General features: G+C 36.4%; 1 pseudogene; it reads left to right on the forward strand.

The window, feature by feature from the left end:
* Positions 1-208: 208 nt before the first annotated feature.
* LOC134376065 (zinc finger protein 717-like) lies at positions 209-19,368 on the forward strand (annotated as a pseudogene).
* The last annotated feature ends 3,338 nt before the right edge of the window (positions 19,369-22,706 follow it).

Raw genomic sequence — 22,706 nt, forward strand, 5'->3', positions numbered from 1 at the left:
GTGTAAGATGAGCGCGTTCACAATAGTAGCGAAATTGCCTCAAGTTCCCAGAGAAAGAATTGTGAAGCGTGTGCACACTCAGTGTTACTCTCTGCAAGTTGTATCTGTGGGGCGTCTTGGTGTCTCTTTTAGCAAGTGTAGTTTCTGTTCCCTCCAGCACTGTGTAGCCTGCCTAGCACTTCTGGTCCAAGTCTACAGATGTTTGTACATGACCGAGTCTCCAGGGACAGTGACTTCTAGGACAAAGATTGGGCCACTGGCTGATGGTCCAGTTCTCTTAGGAGTAAAGGAGGTGTTAAAAAGTTTGAAGGATGGTGCCCAGTGAATTGGAATCTCCCCTGCAAGAATTCCCCTCTGACCTGAGACCTCTCAATAGTGCTTCAGTGCACAGGCAAAAATGTCCCAGAAGGTCAAGATCCTAGCTTTGCACAGCCCAACCCATTACTGATCCTAGTGTCTGGAGTGAACACGAGTTGGTTGATTGAATGAGGTGTTCTCGTGCAATAGCTATTGGGGACTGGGTGCTATTGAAAGATTTGCACCATCTTTCAAAAGAGACATGAGTTTTGGGCCGAGCCTGTGGCGCACTCGGGAGGGTGCTGCGCTGGGAGCGCGGCAACGCTCCCAGCGGCCGCAGGTTCGGATCCTATATAGGAATGGCCGGTGCACTCACTGGCTGAGTGCCGGTCACGAAAAAAAAAAAAGAGACATGAGTTTGAGTATAGGCGAGGGCCTAGGAAATGTTACTTATAGTAGGGGGCTTGAATGTATGGCCTGGAATGAAGGAATAACCTGTCATATCTGAGAGGATCTGCCTACAGTGCCCTCCAAACACGCTCTCGTTTCTTCTATCTTCCCTGATTGTTTCGAGTGTCTGAGCTCTCTCAAACATAGCCTATCACCATTTGTGGCATCTAGAGATAATCCTGAGGCTCTCACTATCCTGATAGTTGTTCTCAATAGTTCAGGAAGTGTTTGCCAAGTTATTCCTACCTTATTAGAAAGATTGTTTAAAAATGGATTTTAGGAGATGTGATTTGCCCATGGTCACATAATCTGTTGATGTTACACAGCCTGACTTTTTGGATAATGTTATCCTTTTGCCACACTTAAGTCAAAATAAGTGACTGCATGCCTTCACTCATAAGTGGGCACTAAAAAATAAATGTATAAATTAAAAGAAGGAAAGAAAAACAATCAATAATACATTGAACTTTTCAAAAGGAGAGCTGAGGTTACCAGAGGGGGGAAAGGGGAAGGGGGAGGGAGGAATTGATAAAGAGCTGTGAAAAATGATGACATTGTATATTGTTGAACATGCCAGTTATCCTTATTTGAGCATCACATGTTGCACACAGGTATCGATATTCAATTCTGAACCCCACAGATATGTACAATCAACTATGTTACAATAAAAGTAAGATTAAAAATATATAAAAAATCATTTGTTTACTTTTAAGATTATCTTTGTGAGAATGAAATTAACTTAGATTAAACATTGCTTTAATATACTTTGCCTTAAATATCACTATCCTTTTTTATTTCCAAAACTTTCTATGGATTATATGATTTCAAAGGGTAAACAACACAAGTGTTTTCCACTTAATGTCAGTAATCTGTTCTTAAAAATTATGAAATCTGCAAGGATATAATGGGAGCCTATTTAACATTATTTAAAATGGGCAAATTAGACTGCATCACTCTTCTCCTCCACACCTATGTCTTTTTTCTTTTCTTTTTTTTTTTTTTGTGACCGGTAAGGGGATCGTAACCCTTGGCTTGGTGTCGGCTGCACTGTGCTGAGCCAGTGAGCGCAATGGCCATCCCTATATAGGGTCTGAACCCGCGGCCTTGGCGCTGTGCAGCTGCGCTCCCAGCGCTGCACTCTCCCGAGTGAGCCACAAGGTGGCCCCACACCTATATCTTAAAATGTAATTAAGTTACAGTGTAATACTTGCTTATAAGTAACAGACACTTTTTATTTTTTATGTTTTTAGGTAAATAGACTTGTTTATGACTTGAAAAATAAATTTTAAAAACTTACAACATACTTTACTGATGCAACCAATTGCTTTATATAATTCACGTGGCCTCCCTGAGCTCTAACAACCTCACTGAAGTCCATCCAGTTGTCATTCTGTGTGATTTTCAAAACTTTTGTGTGTGATTTTGAATTTCTATTGACTATTTTTGACATGTAATTTAAAATGTCTTCTTCCAAATAATTTTGTTTCTATTGAGTTCTGGCATCTTCTGTGTAACAGTTGGTATTTGCTAAGGAAATTGGTAAGAAACTAACCAAAATTCAATGACTTATAAAACAGAAATAAACACAAAATGCATTTCATTTGCTACATGTGTATTTGCTATGGAAACACTTTTTCGAGTGTGCTCAGGTGGGCAGTTTCTATGTTAGTGTTGCCTGGATTACAAATGAGGCTTCAGTCAGCTTGTGCCCCGACTGAGGCTGGTTGGTTTAAGATGTCATCACTCACTTGCCCTGTAGTTTTTGGTGGCTCTTGGGTAGGTCCTGTGTCTCCAACAGGGTAGCCCCAGGCTTCTTTACAACATAACTGTGTCTAAGAAGGCAAGCACCAACGGCAGTCACTTTCCGAAGCAATGTTTGCATCACATTTTCTAATGTCTTAGTGGCCAAAGAAAATCAATTGCAAAGCCCAGTTTATTGCGAGAACATACTATATGAGAAGATGGATACAGGGATACCTGACACTGGAAATTATTACTGGAAGAGTGTACCACAAGAAATATGTATCATGTATGTCTTTTCTTATACTTATGGGCAAAAAATGTTGGGGTGCAAGATGTACACTTTTCTGATGTTTAGGTATATAAAAGCAAGATATGTTATAGTGGAAACACTCATGTGGACTCCTGTGTGAAATCCCTGTATTAATAGGCAAATGGTTAATACAGCCTAGGTATATTTTATCACATTAATTTTAGTGAAGACATGATATTTTGTTCTTTGGTTTAAATGATTAAATTATATCTTAAGGTAAAATTAGATGTTGCTAAAGCAGTAGGTAATCTGTGAGGGGACTTCAAAAACTGTATTGAAGGATTCACATTATCTTTTAATTTAATGTTTATGCAGACTTTTTAAGTACCCTCATCGGTTTTCATTAACCCCAAATTAAATTGTCTGCTTTTTGTCAATTAATGTATTTGTAGATGCATCTTCAGTTAGTTATGTGCTGCCTCTTTTTGAGGCATAAAGGACTATCATCCAATAGGGAGAAAAGTCTGTTGTGTTGCTGATGGTGGTGGTTCTTGTTTCCAGCTAATTGGCAGTGTTTTGGTCAGGAGAATCTAAGATCAAGTCACACCAGTTCTCTTCTTAATTCACTCCATTTTCTTTCTCCTTCAGCTGTGCAGCCAGAGTGCTATTTGCATTTCCAAGAGCAACAAAAAATGAATAAGTCTTTGGTGAGTTGTTTGTTTATGTTCTTTACTTTGTCTGACATTGTATATATGACCTTTATGGGGTCCATGAATTAAAATAGAAAAATATAAATAAGTAAAACTTAGCTTGTGGGAAATGTAGGAATAAAAGATAAAGTTGGCATGTAGACACAGCAGGTAGGCAGAAGTTAGGATATTCCATGCTGAGTGCAAATTTGTCTCCAGTCCTTTTGATGTCATGGCAAAAAGGAACTTTTGTTTCTTGATTGAAATGAAATTTGAGAGGACAGTATGCTACATTTTTTACGGAACATCCAGATTTGTTGCCACCAAAGTCTGACAGACAATTTTCATTGAGTATGTTGTGGAAGGTTTTTTTTTAACCACCAATTTGAAAACAAATACTTTCAGTTTTCTGCAGTAAAAACAGTAACCTAGTGCTTAAGAACAATTCCCTTAAAAAGGTTTTTCTGGAATTTCTAAAACAGTGTGAACCCAACAGCTTTTGGAAGGCCTTATTTGATTCACAGCTAAAACCTGGATCATCGGGAGGATGGAGTCAACCACAGATTCTTGAATAACTCTATAAGTTTCTTTCAGTTCCTGTGTTCATGCAGGTGTGTAGCACACTGTGCAAAGTTATATTTTCTGGAAAATATTCTCACCATTCATTTGCTCTTGAACCCACTCAATATAGTTTTAGTTCAGTTCTTCAAAAGTTTGCCAATCACCTAAATTTTAATCAATTTCAATGACTATTCTCTAGCCTTTGCCTTACTTGAATCTTCTGCCATATTTGAAACTGCTGTTCATGACCTTTTCCCAGAAATTCTTCTGTGTTACTTGCTAGGATGACCTCACTGATGGTTTCTTTTTTCTCTGAATTCTTCTACTTTCTATTTGTAGCAGAGTCCATCCAAGCACTCCATCCTGGGCCCTATTCTCACTCTGCAATTCTTCTTGAGAGATTCAATCCTCTGTAGTTTTCAGACCTATTCCTCTCCAGTTTGTACCTCTTTTCCAGCCTTTCAACCATAGATTAAACTCCCTGTTGAATACTTCCTTGTAGCTATTAGAAATGTACCTTAAGGTAAAAAAAATTCAAGACCACAGTTTCTCACAAAATGCTGTCATGTGCACAATATAATTTTCCGCTCTCAAGAGCCTCAGAAATGTTTTGCTGTTAAAGAACGGGCTGAAAGCCCAACATAAACAGGTCCTGTGGCCTGTCATCTGCTCCTCCAGACACACCCACCTCACAGTGAAGACACTGGCAGGAACGTGTGGGCACTTCCTTTCAGAGAGGGCTGGTGGGAAGGAGAGGCACCTGTAGACACTGGTCTGATCAGTTAGTTATTCCCACTGGCCATGTGCTGTAGTTCTTTGAACAGGGCCTGGTCCTCTTCCCTGGAAAGTTTCCTCGTGACTCTTTACACTTCCCCTTTGGCTGTCACAATTTTCTGTCAGTATCCTTATTCCTCACATGCTTGGGTTTGTACTTGACCAACTTTTTTTTTTTTTCTATTTCTTGCTTATAGTAATTTGGGGATCCAATGGCCTCTTTTTCACCTTTTATCTAACTCTGGCCTTTTGATACAAGAAATGATGTAATCATTACTTTAGAAAGCACAGGCTTCTGTGCATTAAAATCCATTAGACCAAAACTACCCCCACAGAGCCGACACAGGCTCTTTGATTTTTAGCCTCCATTCAAAGTGTGTCATGTAATTTTCAAATATTTGAGACTTTGTGAATATACTTTTGTTGTTGGTTTCTAATTTAATTTTATTGTGGTTAAAACATATTTTATAGTATTTCAGTCTTGAGACTTGTTTTATAGGTCAGTGTGTACTGTGTCTTGATGAGTGTTTCTGTATTAGTCTGGTTTTTTTTCTTTTCTTTTCTTTTCTTTTTTTTGTTTTGTTTCTTACAACAGAATATGTGAAACTGGACAATGCATTAAGAGAAGAGGTTATATTTTACAATTTTGGAGGCTAAGATCAAGTCCAGGATCTTCTTCATGGTGGGGCCTCTGTAGGGAGTCCTATGGCAATGCAGATTAACACATGGTGGGAATGGCAAGAGCACTTTCATGTGCCCAGTGTACAAAGCCACCAGTCTATGCCCATGATACCTCATTAACACATTAATCCATTACTTTGTAAGTGGATTAATGTATTCCCCAGGGCATTGTCATCACAATCCAGTCACCTCTTAAAGGTCCCACCTTGCAAATATTATAATTGGATTTCCTACCCTCTTAACACTGTTATAATAGGGATCAAGTTTCCAACACATTAACATTGGTGGACACATTTACTCATAGCAGCTTCAGATTGTACTCTACAAATATCAATTAGGTTGGATGGGGAAAACATACTCAGTTTCCCCTCCTATACTCAGAACACACTGCTGGCAGCTGACACCAGATACATGAGGATTTCTCTTCATACACTAAGCCCAGAAGCAATTTTGCAGCAGAAATCAAGCAGGGTGCATTTCTAATTCAAATTTATTTTGGCACTATCTACTTGGAGGTAGCATCATATCTCATAAGTTAAGAGCTTTATCCCCAAGACTATCCCCACTTCAGATGCCAGTTGCAAGTCCATGTTCCTGGATCTTCTGACTGGCTCCCACAATGCCCTTTTTTCTCTTTAGTCTATATTAATTTACTAAAGGGGCTCCAAGAATTCAGTGAAACATTTACTTACACTTATTCATTCCAAAGGACATTTTGAAAAATACAAATAGGTGAAGAGATACAAAGGGTGAGGTCTGGAAGGGTCCTGGCACAGGAGGTTCCATTCCCTTGGATATGAGGTACACCACCCTCCTGTCTCACGGATGAGTTCAACTGTCCTGAAGCTCCCTCAACCCTGTGTTCTTGGGTTTTTATGGAGGTCTCATTAGGCACAATTGATTGCAGCATAGGCCACTGTTGATCAACTTAACCTTCAGTTCCTCTCCCCACCCTGGAAGTTGGGGGTGTGGGCTGCAAGTCCCAACCCTCTAATTACAAAGTTGGCTCCGCTGGCAATCAGCTCCCATCCTGAATTTACCCAGGTGCAGCCAGCCACCAGCCAACTGATTAGCATGCAAAGTGACACTCATCACTTTGAAGAGTCTAAGGATTTTAGGAGTTGTATGCTAGGAGGCAGAAACAGAGACAAATATACATATCCATAATATGATATAGTTACAATTTTGTCAATTGTATCTGTATTCTTCCTGACAATTTTATCTGGTTATTTCATTAGTTATTGAGAGAAAAGAATTCTGCAACTATGAATGTGGATTTGTCAATTTCTCACTTTAGCTCAGTTATTCTTTTCCAGGTACACTCATGTGCCACATAACATTTTAGTCAACAGACCCCATTTATATCTGTGCAGTAATCTACATTACATAGTCCAGTTATGTAGTAGGCTGTACCATGTAGGTTCTGTAAGTGCACTCTATGAGGTTCATGCAGTGACAAAGTTGCCTAATGACACATTTTTCAGAACTTACCCAGTCTTTAAGCACCACATGAGTGTACTTTGTGGCTCTGTGTTTAGGCACAGACATAGTTATAATTGTTACATCTTCCTCATGTATAATCCTTCTGTTATTATGAAAGGGCTGTCTTTTTTCCCTGTTGATATATTTTGTCTTGAAGTTTCTTTTTGCTAGTATTAATATCTCAACTTAGGCTTTTTATACTTACTGTAAATGTAGTACATCTTTTTCCATTTTTTAAAATTTTACTCTGTTTGTGTCTTTGTATTTAAACCATGTCTCTGTGGATAGCATATAGTTGGGTCTTACTTTCCTATCAAGGCTGACAGTCTCTGCATAAAGTAGAATATTTAGTCCAATTCAACTGAAACAAATTATTAATAAGGTTAGAGTTAGGTCTGCTATTTTGCTTCCCACTTTCTCTTTGTCTCAATTGCCATTTTGTCCTCTGTTTTTACTTTCCTAAATTGTTTTTGGGTACTCAATTTATTTTTATTTATTTATTCATTTATTTTTCAGTATGATCAACTACTGGCCTCTGAAAATTATTTTCAAAATAATCTTTTTAATTTCAGTAAAAAAACACATATACACATATAAATTTAACCATTTCTTAACCTTTAAGTGGTGTTAGGTATATTCACACTGTTGTGCAGCAGATATCCAGAACTTTCTATCTTGGAAAACTGCAAGTCTGTACTCATTAAATGACTGCTCTCAATTTCCCTCTCCTCCCAGACCTTGACAACCACCATTCTACTTTGTGTTTCTAAAAATTTGACTTTCATCAGTGGAGCCATATAATATCTGTCATTTTGTGAGTGGCTTATTTTCCTTTGCATAATATTATCAAAGTTCCATGTTATACAATAAGACTGTGAGGACTTTCTTTGTTTTTAAGGCTATCTAATATTCCTTTATGAAAATAAGATGTTTTGTTTCTGTATTCACATTTCTCTAAGGACATCTGGAATGCTTCCAACTTTTAAGTGAATAATGTTGCCATGAACACAGTTGTGCAAATATTTTGCACTACTATTATTAATTATTTTGGATTTATACACAAAATTGGATTGTTGGATTATATGGTAATTCTAATTTTAATTTTTTTAAAAGCAACTGTATTATTTTTGTAGTGGCTGCACCATTTTACATTCCCACCAACAAAACAGTTGACAAGGGTTCCAATTTTGCCTGTGCTTGTTTTTTTCTATTGTGTGTGAAGCAATATGTCATTGTGGTTTTAGTTTGCATTTCTTTAATGGTTAGTGATGTCAAGCATGTTTTCATATGCTTGTTAGCCATTTGTATATCATCTTTGGAGCAATGTCTGTTCAAGACCTTTGCCCATTTTTAATCAGGTTATTTGTTTTTTGACTTGTGAGTTGAAGGATTCTTTGTATTCTGGATATTAATTTCTTGTGAGATATATGATTCACAACTATTTCCTTTTTGGGGTGCTAATGTAAATAGTGTGGTTTTTGTTTTTTCGTTTTTTGTTTTTTTTTACTTCAAATTCCACGTGTTTGTTGCTAGTATATAGGAAAGTGATCAAATTTGCATATTAACTTTGGATCTTGCAATCACATTATAATCACTTATTAGTTCCAGAAGTTTTTTTGTCCGTTTTGGATTTTTTACACATTATCATATGATCTGTAAACAAAGACAATTTTATTTTATTTTCCTTTATGTATGCCATTTATTTTAAGTAGTTATCTTATTGCATGAGCTAGTACTTTAAGTACCATGTTGAAAAGAGGGGTGAGATGGTGGATTCTTGCTTTGCTTCTGATTTTGCTGGAAGGCTTTGAATTTCTCACCATTAAGTATCATATTAGCTGTAGTTTCCGTGGATAGACTATCAAGTTGATGAAGTTTCCCTCTAATTCTGGTTTACTGAGAGTATTTATCAGGAATGATGCTGTATTTTGTCTCATGCTTTTCTGGTTCTATGCTGTGATCATAAGGTTTTTCTATTTAAGTCTGCTGATGTGATGGATTATATTAATTGATGTTCAAATGTGTACCAGCTTTGCATGCCTGGAATAAATCTGACTTGATCATAATGCACAGCTCTTTTAACTACATTTTTGGATTAGGTTTACCAATATTTTGTTGAGGACTTTTGCATGTATATTCATGAGTGGTAATGATTTGTACTTTTCTCTTCTTGTAATGTCTTTTCCTGGTTTTGGTATTGAGGTAATGCTGCCCTCATAGAATGAGTTGGGAAGTACCAATACACAGTAGGGAATTGCTATAATTTCTTCCTTAAATGTTTGGTTGAATTTAACATTGTACACATCTGGGAAGGATGTTTTCTGCTTTGAAGATTATTAATGATTTACTCATTTTCTATAACAGATATATGCTTATTCATATTGTGTATTTCTTATTGTGTGAATTTTGATAATTGTATCTTGTGAGGATTTGATCCATTTTATCTAAGTTTTCAAATGTGTGCAAGAGAATTGGTCATAGTATATCATTATTATCCTTTTATGTCCACAGGATCTGTAGAGATGCCCCTCCTCTCATTCCTAATATTGGTTGTTTTGGTCCTCTTTTTCCATAGCCTTTTTATAGGATTCTTAACTCTATTTATCTTTCCAAAAAATCAGATATTTTGTTCTTTGTTTTTGATAGTCTCTATTGACTTTCTATTTTAAAATTATTAATTTTTTTTTTGTGTGTGTGTGTGTGTGTAAAAGCATACATAACTTTACACATTGTTTCCAAAATTATTGGATACAACCTATTATATGTTAGATCAATTCAGAATAAGAAAAATAAAACCTTTTATTTTACTTCCACTTATTTCTTCTTTAATTCTGTTCCTTTTTTTATGGAGGTTAAGATTTCTGACCTATATGCATCTTTTTCTCCTGTCAACAGAAATTCTTTTCATATTTCTTGCAAGACATTTACACTGGCAGCAGATTTCCTTAATTTTTGTTCATATGAGAAAGTCTTTATTTTTCCTTCTTTTTTGAAGGATGATTTTACAGGGTAGAGAACTCTAAGTTAGTGGGTTTCTTCTCTTGACGCTTTGAGAGTTTCATTTCACTGAGTTCTTACTTGCATGGATTCTGAGCAGATTTTGTATGTAATTCTTATCTTTTCTTCTCCATAAGTAAGATTTTGTTCTCTTTTCCTTTTTGTAGTTTTTTTTTTAAAATTGATTTTCAGTGTTTTAATAATGATATGCTTAGGTGTAGTTTTTGGCATTTATCATGGTTGATATTCTCTGAGTTTCCTGGGTCTTTGCTTTGGTGTCTGACATTAATCTGTGGGCGCTCTCAAGCATTATTGTTCCAAATATACATTCTGTTTCTTTTTGTCTCTCTTTCTATTTTTTTGGGGGGGGGTATTCTCATTATTCTATGGGACAATTTTGTAGTTTTTCCCACAGTCCTTGGATATTATGTTCTTTTCTGTCTTAGTTCTCTTTGCTTTTCAGATTTTGAAGTTTCTATTGATGTATTTTCAAGCTCAGAGATTCTTTTCTCAGCCTTGTTCAGTCTGTTAATAAGCCAATTAAAAACATTCCTAATTTCGGTTACACTGTTTTTGATCTGTGTTACTGTTTTTATGTTTGTTTGTTTGTTTTGGTACTTCCTTAGAACTTTTATGTGTACTTTCATTGCCCATCTGCTGTTGAGTAATGTCTACTTTATCCATTTGATCCCTAAGGTTATTCATCAGAGTTTTAAAATAAAACTTGTTTGACAGTTTTAACATTCTGATCATGGCTTTTTCTGATGCTTGCTCTATCACTTCCAGCTGTGTTTCTTTACTTGTTTATTCTGTTTTTTTTTTTTGTCTTAAAAATGCCTTGTAATTGTTTTCTTTATAGCCCGATATGATGTAACAGGGAAAAGAAACTACTGTAAATATGCATTCAGTAATGTGGTCTTAAGCTGTGGAGAGGGGGGAGCTGTCTTGGTCCATTTGGAGTTCTTTAACAAAATATCTCAAAGTAGGTAATGAATAAACAATAGAATATTCTGGCATATTTAAATGTTTGCCTTTTTGCTCTCACAGGTGAAAGCAAGGGGGGAGATCTTTTTTATTATTAACTGTAGGATCCTGTTCATGCTTTTGACAGTGAATTACATAGTACTTTGGTTTCCTGCTATGACTGGGTCTCCTGGAGTTTTAACCCTCAGAGTTGTCTACAACTCTATTGATGAGCCTCCATCAATTTGTCAGTCACAATTTAAGTTTTCAAGCTCTTACGCTGTTTCCCGTGGTGGTTTCCAATAGTAAATATCCACTCCTGTAAGCCATGACTCCATATATTTGCCTGTCTGCCTCTCTAATCTTTGGGGCAGCAGTGTGCTCTGTGTCCTTTTCTTTCTTACTGTTCAAGAAGAGTTATTGATTTTTCAGTCTTCAGCTTTTTATTTGTTGTTCCAATGGAGTGATGATTTCCAAGTGTTTTTCTTTGTGTGTGTGTGTGTGTGTGTGTGTGTGTGTGTGTGTGTGCAGGAATAGAAAACTGGAACGTATTTCTAGAAGTACCTTTTTAATGTTTATGTAGATAATCAAATGATTTTCCTTCATAACTATGAAAGTGATCAATTTTATTGGTAAACTTCTTAATACTGAGTTTTCCTTTATTCATGAAATAAATTCAGAAAATTTTTCCTGATCTTCACAGTCTATTTCTCTTCTTCTATCTTTATATATTAATGTTTCTGCAGATTCCCTAAAATTTTAATTTAATGTTATAGATTCATTAACTCTGATTGCTAAAGGTATCAATGAAATTCTGCTATTTTCTCAGTCTTAATTATCAGCTTAGATATCTGTCCTAAACACTGAAATTATATATCTAATTGCCATTTGGACATTTTCACAGATATTTTAATTATAATGTGTTCAAATCTGTGTCACTTCTGCATTATAGTTATTTTTAAAACCCATTTTCCAAATTTACTTTACAATGCCAATACCTATGTAGCTGAAATCATGTAAATAGCCTTGAAATAAGACTCTTATTTTTATTCTCTGCACAGCAAATTAGAACCATATTCTGCTCCTGCTTTTTCTTTCCTTTTTTCCTCTTTGCTATGCTCACTGCTGTGTGTCCTGATGACAGGTGATCATCTATTACTCTGTTTTTCCCCCTATGATTCTCCCATATGCACCTTAACCATTCCCTTCTAGTGGATGAATGTCAAATGCAAATCTGATTATGTTATTTACCTGTCCTTAAACGACCTTATTATTTAACCTCGTGGTTTGAAAAGTGGCAGTATTCACCCCGGGGTGGGCACAAGCAAATTTTTGGACACAGAAAGAAAATTTGGAAATGTTTGGTACATGCTTTTAATTTGAAAGTAATTTAAAGTCAACAATGAGTGCATAAGGTTTTTGATATTTGATTTTGGTCAAATTGTTTTTATCCCATCCCCTATACCTAGTACCGTATGTAGTTCTCTTAATATATTGTGAGTTGTTTGTGCCCTTCTGACTGGACTTTTGCTGTTTACTCACATACATTACATGGAAAGGCTAAGCATCTTTGGCATTTCAGTGGAGTTGAAATTGAACACAAAATAGAACTCTATTTTCTCATTCTTTCTTAAGCCAGTCTATATTGAACTTGGTTCTAAATTAGTTCAACTTGCACTTTTTTTCAGGTAATTATTTATACTTATGTCTTCATACTAATCATAGATCCCTTGGAGGAGTAGAATTTTATTCATCCTTTTATCTGTAGCAAGAATGATGGTCTAGATCTGCAAAGTGGCTTTGTAGTAGTATTTTTTATAATTAATAATTTATTACACTTGCAGAATCTTCCTGTTGTGATTTTTATTTCTTCTACCATATGGAATACTGTACCTGTTGTAAGATACCTATGTACATGCACCCCCAGAGTTATGAACTTCCAGATTTCCATTTTGTGAACCAGGTCTTATGACTTGAGTTGAGGAGAAATGTGCTGTTACAGGGGTTAGTGTCTTTTGAGGATGTTGCTGTGGACTTCACATGGGAGGAGTGGCAGGACCTTGATGATGGTCAGAGGACTTTGTACAGGAGTGTGATGCTGGAGACCTACAGCAACCTGGTGTCATTGGGTGAGTGAAACTCCTCAGTGTCAGGGGCAGTACTTTCTTCCTCTATGGTAAATAAAGGAACCACTTATAAGATTTAATGCTATTTAGGTAGGATTTTATTCCATAAATAATGCATCATCCCTCTCCAAAGAAACATTCAAATTGGCCCTGTCATTTCATAGCATCTTAAGATGAGCTCTTGTCATCCTTTCAAGAACCTGACAACAATTTTGCAAAGTCCCTGTTATTATCCATTAAAGGGTACTGCATTACCAAACCTGAAGTGATCTTCAAGTTGGAGCAAGAAGCAGAACAATGGACAATAGACTCCCAAAACCAGAGTCTACAAGGTCAGTATGTCCTGGGCACTGAGGCTGGAAAGAGTAAGGTCCAGCAGATTTTGGTCATGTTCAGCTGTTTTTACCAATATATTTGCTAGATTTCAGACCAGAGAACTCCTGGCCTACTTAGAAACTCATGCATTATATAATCTCCAAATAGAGCTCTAACACTTATATACCCACGTTTTATTTTAATGAGTAGTTCATATACTTCCACAAATCTAATCTCTACCTTTCTTGTTTTAGATCCTTTTATTTACTGTGAACTTTATCAGTATTCTTGGTAGCTCTCTTTTGGTCCATTATCATGTACATCTCCTTCCAGAATGTTTTAGTCCATGTTTTTCTACTTGTAATTTTATACCTGAAAACAGGTAATTTATAAGGAAACAAAATTTATTTTTTATAGTTATGTAGGCAGACAAGTCCAAAGTTTAGGTATCACATCTGGTGGGGGTCTTCTCATTTGTGGGGACTCTCAGCAGAGTCCACAGTTGGTGCACTGTGTCACAAGGCGAGAGTGGCAAAAGTGTGTCCACATGCTGTTTAAAGCCACCAATCTACCCTCAATAACCCATTAAGTCACTATTTCATGAACAGATCAATCCATTCATAAAGGCATGGCCTTCACTATGTAATAACTTCCTCAAAGCCTTACAGTTCAAATACCATAGTTAGATTTTCCACACTCTTCATACTGTTAATATGATGATCAAACTTCAATATGAGTTTGGGGGAAAATTTAAATTATAGAACAAACATTTATTTATACACATATTTTTAAACTACATCATTATTAAGTGGGTTTTAAGTACTGTTTATTTTATATATATTTGTACTTAAAACAGCAATAATCTAAATAATGTCTCTTTCAGAGGTTTCACATTCTGATGAGAAACAAGATAATAATATACACTAAATATTTGTATTAGAATCATGAGGAATATGTAACCACAGTGAGAGAGACAGAAAAGTGGGTAGTGAGAATTTAAGAAGGATATCCAGATTGGGCAGTTCTAGGAAGATTATTGTTTACTTTGGCATAGCGTAAGTTCAACTTAACTCTTTTCCAAATTTAACATATTATACTTGCATAAGTATAAAATTGAGAGTTTAGAGAGGACATCACTATTGGAGCTACAAATTTGGAAATTGGTGGCTTACAGCTGATTTTTAAAGCCATAATTATATAGGAGGTTACCTAGGGAGTTGATAAGAGGATGAGCAAAGAGGTCCAGAAGTGAGCATTGTGTACCATGAATCAGAAAGTATGAAGCTGTTATGGATACAGCATAGGCACCTGGAAAGGAGCTACTGGACTTGGAAGGAGATTCAGGAGATTGTGGGTCCCAACATCATGTGAACCAAGAGTTTTATGTTGAAGGGCTCAGATTTTTTTGTGGAGTACTGGAACTTGAAGTTAGCATGTTCCCGTTCTCTTTGTGAATATTATTCTAAACCAACAAAGAGAACAAGGAATGTACACAAGACTTTATTTTTTATGGAAATAGGACACAACTGAAACTTCATTGCAAAACATAAAAGCCTTCAGAAGCAGCAAATTATAAAGCAGAGGTGTGTGCACCAGAAAATAGAGGTAGAATGCCAGTTAAACTCAGAAGGAGCTAAATAGAAATGGAAATATTGTGGGGACATCCTGGGTTGACAACCAAATATCTTAAACCTGCAGAAAAGGGGTGCACAGTGTGGTAAAATGGAGCTTTTTGAGAAGCAGAGGCAGTGAGCTTAAATGAGAAATTTGTAGTAAGATGTCTTTATCTACTGTGTGGGAAAGGAGATGTTTTATCTGAAAAATTTCCAGATGTCTATAGCCTTTTTGTAGGGAAGAATGAAAACTAAACAAACAATAGGGGCAAAATTCTGCACTAAGCCAAATTTCTGTTTAAAGGAAAGAAAATTGGTTTCCTGCTGAACCTGAAACTACCTGATCCAATAAAGTATTGCCATACTGAAATCAGAATAAGAAGGGAAAAAAGCACTATGTGATACCCACTGTTGTTATAAGAATAAAATAGAGAAATAAAATAAGTTAAACAAATGTCAGATGATAAGCACTTGGTTGAAAATTATGACCAAGCATAGGTGAAAGTTTTACCAAATATTTTCTTATGAATGAAAAATAAAATTGTACATTAGAAAATATGTTAATACAATTTATTACATTATTGTAGTATGTAGGAAACATGTATACTTATAAATCCAATTTCTATTCATTTTTGTACAATCCTATGCCATGAGAATATGAAAAAACTTCTTTACTTTTACATGCTCATTTTAGCAATACTTATGTGTGACTTATGGATATGGTAATTTTTTCTTATTTTAGATGTTCAGATAGTTGAAGTTCTAATTACAAAAAGCCAAGAACGTCATGATACATATTTGCAGGATGTTGTAATTACCAACAGCAATACATCAACTGAGGAGAGAGTTGAAATAGAACAAGCATTTCATTTGAGCTCAAACCATATTTCAAGTTCAATTATAAATAATGAAAAGTATTTAGGACTGAGGTGCAAAGAGTTCAATGTATGTCAGAATGTACATCCTCCTAGAGAGGCTGTTTGGATGCATGCTGGAGAGAAATCTGATGAGGCTAATATAACTGGAAAATTGTGGAGACATTGTGAGTATCTTAATCAGCATTCCAAGATTCATGTTCAGCAGCAGGCTTTTGAATATACTGGACAATGGAAATCCTTCAACACAAAGCCAATATTATTGGAACAGAAGAAAGCGTATATAGGAGAGATGTCCTGTAAATTTGAGTACGGGAAAGTCTTTCATAAGTCAGCTGTTCTTGCCCAAGAGATAATTCCAGTATCAGAGAAAGCTTTTCAGTTTGACATATGTTGGAGAAAGTTCTGTGAAAATTATGAACTCACTGAACAGCAGAAAATACACACAGAAGAGAAACCCTATAAATATAGTGAATGTGATAAATCATTCATGAAGAAATTACCCCTTACAATCCATAAGAGAACACATACAGGGGAGAAGCTATATGTGTGTAATGAATGTGGGAAAACCTTTCACAGTTCCTCAAACCTCAGCAAGCATCGGAGAGTTCACACAGGTGAGAATCCATATGAATGTAGTCAATGTGGAAAAACCTTTCACAGGAAGTCACACCTCAGCAGGCATCAGAGAATTCACACAGGTGAGAAACCATATCAGTGTAGTGAATGTGGAAAAACCTTTTATGAGAAGTCACTCCTCAGTGAGCATCAGAGAACTCACACTGGTGAGAAACCATATGAATGTAGTGCATGTGGAAAAACCTTTCATGGGAAGTCACACCTCAGCAGGCATCAGAGAATTCACACAGGTGAGAAACCATATCAGTGTAGTGAATGTGGAAAAACCTTTCACAGGAAGTCACTCCTCAGTGAGCATCAGAGAATTCACACAGGCGAGAAACCATATGAATGTAGTGCATGTGGAAAAACCTTTCACAGGAAGTCACACCTCAGTGTGCATCAGAGAATTCACACAGGTGAGAAACCATATGAATGTAGTGAATGTGGAGAAACCTTTCACAGGAAGTTACACTTCAGCAGGCATCAGAGAATTCACACAGGCGAGAAACGATATGAATGTAGTGAATGTGGAAAAACCTTTCACAGGAAGTCACTCCTCAGTGTGCATCAGAGAATTCACACTGGTGAGAAACCATATGAATGTAGTCAATGTGGAAAAACCTTTCACAGGAAGTCACTCCTCAGTGTGCATCAGAGAATTCACACAGGTGAGAAACCATATGAATGTACTGCATGTGGTAAAACCTTTCACAGGAACTCAGGCCTCAGCAGGCATCAGAGAATTCACACAGGTGAGAAACCATATGAATGTAGTCAATGTGGAAAAACCTTTCACAGGAAGTCACTCCTCAGTGAGCATCAGAGAATTCACACAGGTGAGAAACCATATGAATGTAGTGCATGTGGAAAAACCTTTCACAGGAAGTCAGTCCTCAGCAGGCATCAGAGAATTCACACAGGTGAGAAACCATATCAGTGTAGTGAATGTGGAAAAACCTTTTATGAGAAGTCAGATCTCCGCAAGCATCAGAGAATTCACACAGGTGAAAAACCATATGAATGTAGTGCATGTGGAAAAACCTTTCACAGCAAGTCACACCTCAGCAGGCATCAGAGAATTCACACAGGTGAGAAACCATATCAGTGTAGTGAATGTGGAAAAACCTTTCACAGGAAGTCACTCCTCAGTGAGCATCAGAGAATTCACACAGGCGAGAAACCATATGAATGTAGTGCATGTGGAAAAACCTTTCACAGGAAGTCACACCTCAGTGTGCATCAGAGAATTCACACAGGTGAGAAACCATATGAATGTAGTGAATGTGGAGAAACTTTTCACAGGAAGTTACACTTCAGCAGGCATCAGAGAATTCACATAGGTGAGAAACCATATAAATGTAGTGAATGTGGAAAAACCTTTCACAGGAAGTCACTCCTCAGTGTGCATCAGAGAATTCACACTGGTGAGAAACCATATGAATGTAGTCAATGTGGAAAAACCTTTCACAGGAAGTCACTCCTCAGTGTGCATCAGAGAATTCACACAGGTGAGAAACCATATGAATGTACTGCATGTGGTAAAGCCTTTCACAGGAAGTCAGTCCTCAGCAGGCATCAGAGAATTCACACAGGTGAGAAACCATATCAGTGTAGTGAATGTGGAAAAACCTTTTATGAGAAGTCAGATCTCCGCAAGCATCAGAGAATTCACACAGGTGAAAAACCATATGAATGTAAAGAATGTAGAAAAACTTACTCCAGTAAATCATGCCTCATTGTACATCAGAGAACTCACACAGGTGAGAAACCATATCAGTGTAGTGAATGTGGAAAAACCTTTTATGAGAAGTCAGATCTCCGCAAGCATCAGAGAATTCACACAGGTGAAAAACCATATGAATGTAAAGAATGTAGAAAAACTTACTCCAGTAAATCATGCCTCATTGTACATCAGAGAACTCACACAGGTGAGAAACCATATCAGTGTAGTCAATGTGGGAAAACCTTTCACAGAAAGTCAGACCTCACCAGACATCAGAGAATTCACACAGGTAAGAAACCATATGAATGACAACAATGTTCAGAAATTTTCTAAAGTAAATCAGACTTCAGTGTATATCACAATACTCACACAGGTGAGACACCATATGAATATAAAGAATGTACAAAATCTTTCTACCATAACTTGGATCTCAATAAACGTAAGAAAAATCACACATAGAAAAGGCCCTATGAATACAATGTGTTAAAAAACCTTCAAACATGTCAATCTTCAGCATGCATCAGAGATTCACACAGATGAGAAGCCCTATGTATGTAATGAATGTGGAAAAACCTTTCACCAGAAGTCAAACCTCAGCAAGCATTGGAGAATTTACGCATGTGAGAATCCAGATGAATGTAAAGAATATAGGAAACCTTTCTACAGTAAAGCAGACCTCCGTGTCCATCAAAGAACTCACACAGTTGTGAAACCATATGAATGTAATGAATGTAGGAAATCTTCCTACCAGAAATCAAACCTTACTAGTCATGAGCACACTTCAGGATGCATCAGAGAACTCACGTAAAAGAGAAAACCTATGAATGTACAGCTGTCCATTCATATCCACAGGGGATTGGTTTCAAAACTTTCCATAGATACCAAAATCTGTGGATGCTCAAGTCTTATATGAAGTGGTGAGCTAACATTCTGCTGCACAATTTCACATCATGTCTAGATTACTTATATTACTGAATACATTAAAAACAATATAATTTGTTGTAGTTTTTTGGTATATTTTGAATTGCCATACTTTCTTTTTTTCAAATATTTTTGATTTATAGTTGGTTGAATCCATGAATGTGGATTTTGTGGATATGAAAGGCTGATTGTAATGAATGTAGAACATCTTTTGTCAGAAGTCACACCTAAGCAGACATCAGAGAACTCACATAAGGGAGAAATACTGCATGGCAAAGACTAGCTAATTTTTTCCAGAAACACACACACACACACACACAAAACACTGTCTTTTGTACTGACAGCTTTTTTCAGCAAATGGTGCTGGGAAAATTATATACACTTGCAGAAGGATAAAGTTGAACCCCTCACTCAAATCACACCCATTCAGAAAAGTATTCAAAATAGATCTCTTATTGTTTGTAGGAGATAAAATTATAAAACTTATAGAGAAATAATAGAGTAAATATTTGTAATTATAAGCTAGGTAACAATTTCTTAGAAATTCCACCAAAATCACATTCTAGAGAAGGAAATAAAAAGATAAACTGCATTTGATAACATTGTGACACTTATGTTTTTCAAATGAGGCCATAAAAAAAATAAAAAGACAAGTTAATTAATGCAAAATAAGTTTAAATTATGTATCTGTGTGAGGGGTATATTTCAGAATAAAGATGAAACTCTTAAAAGTCAATAATAGACAATCAAGTTTTTAAAATGGACAAAGGATTTAAATACACGTGTCTACAAAAAACATGCAAATTGTCAATAAGTTCGTTTAAATATGAACATTATTGTGATTAGAGAAATGCAAATGAAAACCATAAGGAGGATAACACCCAATAAAATGGCTATAATATAGACAATAAAAAGTGTCAACAAAGATTTACAGAATATGGAACTGTCATATTGTAAATGAGAATGTAAAATAGTGCAGGCACTTTGAAAAACATTTTGGCAATTTCTCAAAATATTATCTAGAATCACTGTACTACTCAAATTTCTTTAAGTGTATGCAAAAAAAAAAAAAAAAGATAAGTTTATGGCCAAAGACTCATGTGAATGCTCATAGCAGCACTATTTATAATTGCCAAAAGTAAATGAAACAAATATTCATCCACTACCAGAAGGTAACATGTATGCGGTGTATCTGTGTCATAGAATACTATTCCCCAATCAAAGAAGATATAGTAATGATATGTGCTCTAGCAGGAAAGATCATCAACAGTGTCCAGCTATGTGAAAGAAACTACACCCAAGGAAACTACATAATTTATTTTTGCACTTAAGATATTTTTATAAAGGCTTATCTTCAGAAACAGTAAAGGCATTAAAAATTGTCTAGAGCTGGAGTGGTGAAAGAGTAGATGCAAATAAGATGAGTCATGGACATATTCTAAAGTTTGTGATTATGGTTATATACTTATATTTTCTAGTATTCCACACGTGTGTAATTTTATGTGTTGGACTTAGTGATAATTAAAAAAGAAAAGTTGAAAAACATGAAAATGAACTCTGAAGATGAATATGCTGTAGGTGGAGGTCTCTGGCAAGTACTCTTGGAAGAGTCTCAGTATTTCATTTTCTTATTGTCTGATGGCCACTAGTAGGATTATCCAATCAGAGCTTGCCTACTGGTCTTTCAGAAGTCCTTCTTTGAATATAGAGTATGAATAGGCTTTCTAGGTCCCTATGTGCCATTTTCTCTTTTCTCAGGCTTGGCATGTCTGCTCTTCACAGCTGGGCTCTGCTATTTTTCAAACAGTGTATAAACACCATCCCTGAATCTCAGAGCAAAGACATGAGCTGCAGAGAGTGACAACAGGAGAATGAATGACTCTCCTACTGTGTCAGAGATGGTGGGAGCAGATTCTCCCAGAGGTTATTGTTCCTGGGTCCATGCACTTCTCAATCCTGCCCCAACAACTCAGGCCTTCTGGGAACAGATTTCATAATCTGTGAGATTTTTATATGGGGACCATGTCCATGGTCCCCACGCATATTTCTCCTGAAGAGCAGCAGGCAGGAAGAGTAACTTATGACATATGTGTGAATGTACATCTTCCTGGAATAATTCACTGGTTGTGGTGGTTCTTTGCAGGAGCTGCCTGTTTGCCTTAGCATGTATAGGGGAAAAAAGAGAACAGACTCACTGTCTGCTAATTACCTCCAGGGCTCTGAATCTATGTCGCTCAGGTCATGCTGGGCTTGGGGAAGGGGATTGTAGTCACTGTTTGTTGTCACAGAAATCAGGTTGAGTCCAGGGAGAAATGACCCTACCTGACTACCTTCTGTTGCCACGTTCTGGAAAACATCAGGAGGGTCTCTTTCTCCTGATTGGTGAGAGTATAATGACATCCTGGCACTCTGTTGTTTGTTTATTTCTACAGCCTTCCAGAGTTCTCCTGTGGATGTTTCTTAGGAAATTCCAGAGTTTATAGTTGAACATAGTAGATAGGAGGAGGAAAAATGGTTCTTGTCATCTTGTTCAGACAGGAAGTTCCAGTTTACAAATATTTTCTCTGACTCAGGGTCTCCTGTCATTTTTAACTAATTTATCTAAATTGACATCAAAGGTCCTCCAACACAACCGTGATAAAGTTTAAAATTGAAGAGACTCCATTTCCCCACTCAACACTGATACTTTTCCTCCTATAGACTATGGTCCCATAACTGCATGAGTTAAGTTTCTGAAGAAGAGATCCTGTTTTACCCATCTGGTTTCTCTTAAGGTTCATGAATGTGGCTTTTGTAACAAGGTAATTGTCATCTAAAAACACTTAGACCTTTAATTTGTTTGTGATTTTATATTAACTTGGAATTCCAGGATTGTGTTGATTGATTAGTTATCGTACTTAACCTGTGTTGTTCCTGATTGTATTAGGGCTGCTACAGTCCTTTTCAGAAGTAATGATGTTTGCTGAAGATTTTTTCTTACAGATAGTTATAAAATCGTATGACTTCTAGTACCTCCATACCAGTCTATGTTTCCTTGAGAATATATTTTAAAACCTTAAAATAGTCTTAGTTACTGTATTTTTTAGGCCCTTGTAAGTAAGATGGAGAGCAGAAACCACATTGTGGCAGTTGTATCCACAATGGCTGGAGCAAAATTTTCACTCAAATGCTAGAGATGGAAATGAAACCCTTATTTAATTTTGGTTAAAAAAAAAAAAAAAGCCAATGTCAAGAAGTTGTGTTCTTCATGGTCTGCTCCTCATGGGAGTGTGGAGAACTTAATTGAAGTTCATTCACGTCAGCAATGGCTTCCTGTCTCCATCCAGAAGACAGTCCTTAGTCCTCGACTTATTATATACTTCTCAGTAGCCATTAAAACTTCTCCTTCATTTTGGTAACACTGGTTTCCCTGTTTTCTCTTCATACTCTCTTGCCCTTCTTTTTAGTCCCCACTGGGAGTTCAAAATTAAAAGTTTAAATGACCCCATGTGCAAGACTTGGTGTTTGTTCTTATTGGTGTTCTCTTGCTAGACAGCATCAACTGTGCTCAGAGATTAACACTGGTTCTGGGTATTATCGTCGCTTAATCCAGATCCTCTCTGTATCTCATTAGTTCTATTCTTGG

This window comes from Cynocephalus volans, chromosome 4 (genome assembly GCF_027409185.1).
Source record: "Cynocephalus volans isolate mCynVol1 chromosome 4, mCynVol1.pri, whole genome shotgun sequence".
Classification (NCBI taxonomy): Eukaryota; Metazoa; Chordata; class Mammalia; order Dermoptera; family Cynocephalidae; genus Cynocephalus; species Cynocephalus volans.